Genomic DNA, 8,380 nt, shown 5'->3' on the forward strand with positions numbered 1-8,380 from the left:
CTTGTCAGGTAATGTGCATTGCCATGGTTACAGTGGTTTAATCCCGTTCGCGTGTCTGCTGTCCGTGTGAGCAGTAGAAGAAACCTTTGTTGCAACATCAATTAACATTTAAGATGTTCTATTTTTGCCCTCTAATGAGTTCATCTCAACAGTCTGCTTTGAAATGATAGCGAGGCTGTTTTCAGCACTGTAGAATACACTGTTTTCTCATTCCATCTCTTCTTGTCTGGGAACCAAATGATGTATCGCATCATCAGTCTGAGATTTGCTTTGACGTTTCCCTTCTAGGAGAACATTGCATTGGCAATGCATTGATTTAGTCTACCCCTGCCATTACACTCCAACTGAAATTTGAATTCGCTTCACTTTTTGTGTAATGAAATACACAGTACTGACTAATGATAGCTAATTATTATTCATGCATGCAATTTCTCAATACGTTTGTGCTGTTTTGAAGGGGTTATTCCTGTTACAGCAGTTGCCTGCATAATGGCCTTGCTGGTGCTGTGTTCTATAAAACCACATTTCTTACCTTTTTAAACATTTTTAAATACATACTTTTGACTCCTGTTGGCCTTGGTTTAATATTTTTACCAAGTAAAATTCCAACTGAATGGTAGATTGCCTACCTCGCTAACATTACAAAAAAAAACCAACCTTGTAAGTACCCTAACAGAGCGCACTCTGCGTATAAGTACAAATGGCCCTGAGGCTGCATACCTCAGTGGAAAGTTTACATTACTCAGGTGTAACTGACCACAACATCAAATATTTTCTTGACAGTATGAATAGTTCATAATGCCACCTGTCTCCCCAGCCTCATCTCCATCTCTGCCTGTCCATCTGCAGACATGACATATTCCTTACATCTCACTGCTCTCCCTAGACGTGTCCTCTTTTCTTTCTCCCACCGAGTGGGATGGTTACCCTTACTCTTTTTCTGGTGTGATGAAATAACGTGTGAATTAGTAAAAATCTTAATGTTCCATCTTTGCATATTCCACAAAATGTTTCTGCAAATGTATTACTGTAAAAGCCTTGTTTAAAAATGAACTTCTGAAATACAAGAGTGCTTTTTATTTGAGACATATATACAATGGGAGTTTAAAGAGAGATTTCTTTCCTAATGCAGCTGTAGCTCAGGAGTTGGAGCGGGTCATGTACTAATTGGAACGTTGGTGGCTTGATCCTCAGCTTCTCCAGTCCACTTGAAGTATCCTCGGGCTAGATACTGAACTCCAAGCTTCCACTGGAGAGTGAATGTGTGCTGGATAGAAAGTGCTGTATAAATGGACCAAATTTGTGCTTGGAAACGTTCTTACCCCGAGCCAAAAATGAGGCTACATCTAAAATTATGGTCGGATTTATGACACGTTTGCACTGGTCAACCGTGCTGTTAGTGTTGTGTGCATGTTAGTTAATTAGACTCATTCCAAACCCACAGGCTTGTGCTCGCTCCGTGCAATCTGCAAACTATCTGCATAACACTAAACCCCCATTTATGCATATATGGAAAGTTTACCTTCAAAATGAAGTGAAAAGAACAGTGACAAAAACAAGCCTAAACCACAAAGAGAAGGTGACAGTCAGACTGAGGAAACAGTGTCTGAGAAGGAAGCCAGAGAAGATCCAACTTTTCAAAACCACCAATTATTATAAGGAGTGAAAAAAAATGGGGTGCGGAATATGACTTTGCTTTTCTTGCTCTCTTTCTTTCATTTGTTGCTTTTGTATGTCACCCTTTTTAACTGAGTAGTCCAAAATCAGTCAAATCCACAGTAATCTGTCATACAAAGTCAAGGAAAAAAACAATATTTGAGAATCTACTCTTGTTGGGTTCAGTTAGGATCGTAAGGAGACTGGCAGTGGTAACTCAACTTAAAGAAGGAATATCCCTCCACTCAGAATGAGACACTGACAACAACTTAAAGGGAGAAAAGTGATTTGAGTGTATTCAACATTTAAATGCTCCAAAACATAGACATGAACAAAACATTTAGACCATTTCAAACATGTAAATCTCAACAATGTACAATATATCACTTAAAGTGTCCATAAATATATTAGGTAGGCTGTCCTTTTCAGTTCAGTGCACTTAGTATTCAGTGTTCTTAGTAAGTGTTAATTGTCTTTAGTCACAGTTTTTGCTTTTTGATGCATCAGTTTTTTGTGTTAAGTGGAATCAGATCTGACCCAAAAAAAAAAAGAAAAAAAGTAACAACATAAAGTGTCCTGAGATCTCAGAAAAAAAACGTTAATCCAAAAAAAATTGCAAATCGTTGTATCCTACCACCCTCCAAGGAAACAGGTGGCCTTCAGATTGAGAACGTCCTTTCTAGGCACCTCCAGTGGCAACCAGTCCTTAGATGGCACCGCTCGGTCCTTGCAGCAGATTTCTACCACGTAAACAAAAAACCAGCCTGCACACAACGTGCAGTGCAATCACTCACTTGTAAAATAAAACGTGTTTCTCTAGTGTTATCCCTTTTGTTCCTCACACATCACACATCTATACAGTTCTTATTGGCCAATAACAATTTATCAACAACAAAAATACATTTCACTGCAAATCATGAAGCATGAAAAGTGTCTCCGTGGTGTGTTAGCTAAAACTTCACATGTAAGCGCATTAGCCCAGGGAGCACATGTGGGTACGCTAGCATACTCTCCACAGGCTAACACAGCTAAGCAATCGTTAGCAGGTTCTAAGACAAATATCACATTTCCGACAAGCATTGTATCCTGACTGGTTTTATGCTCAGAAACTGGACTATGAATCACAACTGAAACTGCAACTGTGAGACTCACCAGGATATTCTTCAAAGAAAACATTAATTCCGTAGCGCAACACGTTACAGGACTGAATATCCACACAGCTTTGCGCATCTAGCTCCGTGCAGGCGGATGCAGTGAAAGAAAGTCACCACGCACGCGCTATGGTGCATTCACGGTACATGGGAAAACTCAGCATTTAACAAACAGTAACACTTCAAATTAGAATAAAAACAGAATACAATTGGCAATAAAATAACCATGGGTTACATGTACATTTAAGTTGATATAAGAAAAGACTAATAGCCTGTAAGATTAAGATGAAAACAGGCAGATATGTCAGCCAGAAAAGAGAAACCAGAATGTAAGTAACATATGTAGCAAGGGCTGAATCTCTGCCTCTGATACTACTACTACTAATAATATTAATAATATGTTTAATTTTGTTTGATTTTAAAGGTTAAAGCCTTCAGGTTTTTGGTATGTTTTGGAAAACTGTAAATAATGACCCAAAATAAAAGAAAAACACTAATACTACTACAGATGACATTATTGGTGGTAGCTAGGACTATTCAGTTTATAAATGTGTGTAAAAATGTTCTCAGACAGCCAGACCTTCACGGTTGTTTTGCATGCACGGTCGGAGGGACTTCTAAATTTGATTGTAAAGTACAAACATATTCAGGTATGAATCACTTGTACATGAAACATCCTTCTGCAGGGTTTATATGCAGATTTGTGAGTAGGTTTTGTTTGTATGTGTGTGTGGTTTGTAGCTTTGAGTGCACAGACAAAGCTGAAAAGCGGTATATGAGTACCATTCCATTTCACCATCTATTAACTGGGCGGCACAGAGCTGCAGTGTTTATGTGGAGTTTGCATTTTCACCCTGTGACTGTGTGAATTTCTATTTTCGTACTCCAGCACGTCAGGTTAACCAGCAATTCTAAATTGGCTGTAGGTGTGAATGTGAATATGTCCATCTCTCTGTGCTAACCCTGTCATGTGAATGGCTGCCAGTCTAGGGTATACTCTCCCTCTCACCCAATGATTTCCTAGATGGGGTTTAGAACCTCCAACCACCCACACAGTGTAACTGTGTTGCCGTATGCCGCTCAGTGAAACCTTTGACAGTTAAGGCTGTTCTCGTAAATAGGTAAAAGCAGCAGCAGCAGACAAATGACAGTGTAAACGGGATGTATACTCCTTTTATTGCACAGATCAATTTTATTATCAGCTTGAACTTAATGTGGTAAAGTGGAAGAGGAGCAGTTGCAGAGACCTCACCTGGTGAAAGAAAAAAAAAGATTTTGTCACAAAAGGTGCAGAAGGAGGAAAAAAAGAAAAAAGTAAGACAAGAGTGAGCCTTGGACAGCCATTAACTCAATGAAGAGAGCTCTGAGACTTGAGAGGGCTCAAAAAGTGACATTCATACTAGATCACAAAGATTTTATATATTTTTTTTCATCCAGAGTGTCAGGAGCCTTAGCTGACATCCGGCAAGAGGCGAGCTATACCTGCAGCCAGTGTAGAATCAGCAGTTAAACTCACACACATTTCTTTGGATTGTAGCAGGAAATACAGGCTCCACACTTGAACCCAGAACCTTCTTGCTGTGCCATATCGCTCCAACATCAGTAAATAACAAAAAAGACTAAATTCCTGCCCATTAATCAAATACTAGAAATCAAGGTTGGAAAGTTGAAAAGCTCTCTATTGCAACTGTAACTGAGCAGTGCTCGGGCACCCATACATTTATTTTCTTCTTAGGAAAGCAAATTATATCTGTGAAGGTTGGAAATGAAAGTTTGAGACGGCATCAATTTCGGCTGAATCCAAAAGCATGGCAGAGCATTTGATGAATCTCTAAAGCTCACAGCGGTCCCAAAGTTGAGCAGCAGCATATGATTTCTTCAATCTCTCAGTGCTCAGGTCAAATACATCTCACAGTTTCTGACTACTCTTGCTGCCCTCTGTTGCTCTCTGAATTTTATACTTTTTCCCCATTTCCCATGGTGCCCGTTTCCCTGTATTTCTCAAATATAGCCATTATGTTGTCTCATCCTCACATTCTGTCAGTCAAAGCCATGTGTAAAACTTTTGTGTTGAAAGGAAATCTCACAGAAAAGCTGAGGTAGTGTGCAGACTTCAGGAGAACTTTTCATTCTTATTTACTCGTATGGGAGGAATCATAAGGATTCCCCACTCCAGCAGAAATTGCTTATATATATGTCCCAAAAGACATATATGGCTCATGCAATGATTTACTAATGAAATAGGCTTTTCTTGCAAAAAATATAATGTTTACTTGATTCATATTTTATTCTTATTCTCTCGTGCATTCTCGCAGTATATAGAAATCCAAAGTTTCTTTACAGAATATTAAATCTGAAAGCAAAATTTGTAGCTTGTTTTTTTATTGGACAGACCTACGCTGCTTCTGGTTAAGCTCCGGTTATGTTCCACGGACTGATCACTGCTCATGCAAACTGTGTTATCAACACATTTTGCCAACCAGTAAAACCAATTCTGTTCATAAGTGACAAACTGAGCCAGTCTCTAATGGAATAGGGATAATAGGAAGTCAAAAAAACAAAGACAACGCAGGTACTTTTTCTATTTTTCTGAAGAACGTCTCAACTTGATGCTTGTAGAGATGAACTTGAGAGACTGGTGCCATCAGCTTGTCTTTGCCGACGGTGCTGCATAGTGCTCCAGCACTGACGTCACTATTGGCGCACGCTGACTTATGCAACAGAAGACAAAGAGCCTGTCAGAGGTTGCATTGTGGAGGATTTCTGCAAAACATGATTCCACCTAAGAATTGTGGTTGCATTTGCTCTCTTGTGTGCATATCAGTTACCAGCATCAGTCCAGATTGTGGTTTGCCCTTTATTTATTTATGTGGGGCTTTCAGACAAGTGGTTTGAAGGCTAAATATGAACCTAACAGAAACACACATACCGTTTAATAGCTTTAATGTGAACAGATCTCCACGTCATACACGGTCTAGCCTCTTTGTAGTACGAGTTTACACAATCCTACCATCTGTCACTCTCTTTGGAGGATTAGAAGTAAAAGAGTTTTGACTAGCGGTCTGCAGGCAGCTGAGGGGTTGCTTTGTTTTCAGGAGTTATGAGCTCCAGTTTTAAATGTAGTTTGAGTCACATTCAGGAGGAATTCAGCCCACAATGATGACACAGAAGCATTTTTAAACAAAAGCACGACTGATCTGAGCACGGAGATGACAGTAAAATGTATGAAACTTCAACATAATCTACAACATCATTATAAACCTCTAATTTTAAAATATCGTGTCATTGCTAAAAGCGCTTCGGGCCTTTTGCGTCATGTGTTTTTCTCCATAATGGCTGAGTCCATTGTGCAACAGATTTGTTTCATTAAAAAGAATAAATCAAACACGGACTGCACAAACAGGCATATGAAATAACAAAAGCACCCAAGAAGAAATGTGTTCAGCACCACAGACGCAGCAGTATCTCATTCACCAGATCAGCACGGCTTATAACGCCGTACAAGCCGCTTCCTATTTATTTGTCCGTTCAGACATCATGCATTGTTTATGTAATCTAATGCAATTTAAAATAGTTTCGCATTCATTTCAAGCTGCAAAATGGGTTTTCTGTAATTAAGTAATCAGCAGCAGTTTTATTGTTTGCGTTCTTTAAATGCAACTATGAGGCAAACAAATTGCCGCAGCATGCCATTCACCACTTTGTAGTTTTATTTGTAAGAAATCTTATTTCATTCACATCTGCTGCGTGCTCTTTGTAAACCATCCAGAAACTTCCAAATGTCTGATGTAAATCCCCTCATTAAACCACTGCCTGCACTCGGTTTGTAATTTTATTTTATTATTTTCTTCTTCTTTTTTTTTTTTCTTTTTTTTTACAGTACATTACCTTATCATTATCATTAGAGCATTATTCTTACAACACTTTGGAGGCCTCAGAGCAAAAACTGAGCAGAGAGAGAGATGAGTGTGAAGCTACAGTGTTAGTGTGTGAGCATCGGTTTGGCTCGCAGCACTGATTCAGAACTTGGCACAAGACGTGTGCACAAACTTATCAATAAAAGGCTGCAGACTGCCAGCTCAGAACTTTCCCTGGCGAGTTTTTATATCAAGAATTCAGTTTAGGCTTGTGATTTCTCTATAGCTCTGGCAGCTGAAGTCAAGGGAAGGCCAAGTGGGGTAATGGGTAACAAGCTAGGCTTTTGCTGTGGCTACCAAGTTATTACTTATAATTACTAGTCTGCCACGACCCTAAGCAGTGCAGTCTTATTTTCTTTCTTGTGAAATTTTAAAAGTATACCCGCTTGGATATTCATAGAAATGTGTGTGACCTCTTCCATAAAAGCACACAGCCTTTTTTTCCCCGTTGTGCTTGGTTTCATGTCTGTGTCTCTCTGGGACGTAGCCCCAACAGACACAGAGGGGCAGGCATGAACCTCAGAGGACATGCCCTTTTATGTCAGGGAGAGCTGGGACTGGAGAGAAAGACATGGAGGGAGATGGGGAGCTACGCTACAACAAGCCAAGCTAAATCTCCACCCTACTTTGTATGCATGCCGATGCTCCACGTCTATGCATAGTGCAGGAGGAAGGAAGAATTTGTCACCCGGCTCAGGAAATTATTCCGAATTAGACATGTTTGTTATTCTGGGATGCACCTGTCATTTATATGGTGTATTTACATAATGAAGTTGAAGACAGGTAAAAAAAAAAAGAAAAAGAAAAAAAGAAAATCTGCAAAATATGCTTCTGGAATAAGTGTCATTAAGAAAAAATAAAACTCTGTTAATTCATTCAGATATAAAAAAAAACAAACAGAGAATTTCATTTTCCTCCCGTATTGCTGCCTTGTTGGTGCATGAAATAGTGTGTGTTTCACTCAACAATATTAATAATAAAGAGTAGCTGGTTGCAAAACAAAGATTGCAAGCACAAAATTAACCTAAAGAGTTTTATGGACACTTGTTGCTCATGTATAACATTTTCAAAGATCATTTCCAGTAACTTCTTTCATCAGTTCCTATGAATGAGCCATATATTTGATATATATATTCATGATACGGGGAGCAATTTACATGATCGCATCATCAGCACTGAGGTTCAGCCACTGGTTATGAATATTTATTAGGCTCTCTAAAAATACATAATTGTCAAAGCAACTTACAGCACTAGCAGATCATTGGAATAGGTGTCTTTCTTTATTTAATTCAAAAGGTAGTGAAGGAGGGAGTTGCGGTATCTAGCAATAAATATGTAGAACACTTGGTTAATGGTAAAAGTGGAGACCTATTTAATTATATATATATATATATATATATATATATATATATATATATATATATAACTATATATATATATATATATATATATATATATATATAACTATATATATATATATATATATATATATATATATATAACTATATATATATATATATAACTATATATATATATATATATATATATATATATATATATATAACTATATATATATATAACTATATAACTATATATATATATATATATATAACTATATATATATATATATAACTATATATATATATATATATATAT

The 8,380-nt window shown here is 37.8% G+C and overlaps 1 long non-coding RNA gene across 1 annotated transcript; it reads right to left on the bottom strand.

Annotated features, from left to right (window-relative positions):
• Positions 1-1,925: 1,925 nt before the first annotated feature.
• Positions 1,926-3,687, bottom strand: LOC146695767 (uncharacterized). The gene is made up of 2 exons (XR_014923467.1): positions 2,809-3,687; positions 1,926-2,420 (listed from the first exon to the last, which is right to left on the bottom strand). It is a non-coding gene; the product is annotated as an uncharacterized LOC146695767 (long non-coding RNA).
• Positions 3,688-8,380: the final 4,693 nt, after the last annotated feature.

This window comes from Copadichromis virginalis, linkage group LG13 (assembly GCF_057382275.1).
Source record: "Copadichromis virginalis isolate Kocher_CV1m ecotype Utaka linkage group LG13, C_Virginalis_male_GT1.1, whole genome shotgun sequence".
NCBI lineage: Eukaryota > Metazoa > Chordata > Actinopteri > Cichliformes > Cichlidae > Copadichromis > Copadichromis virginalis.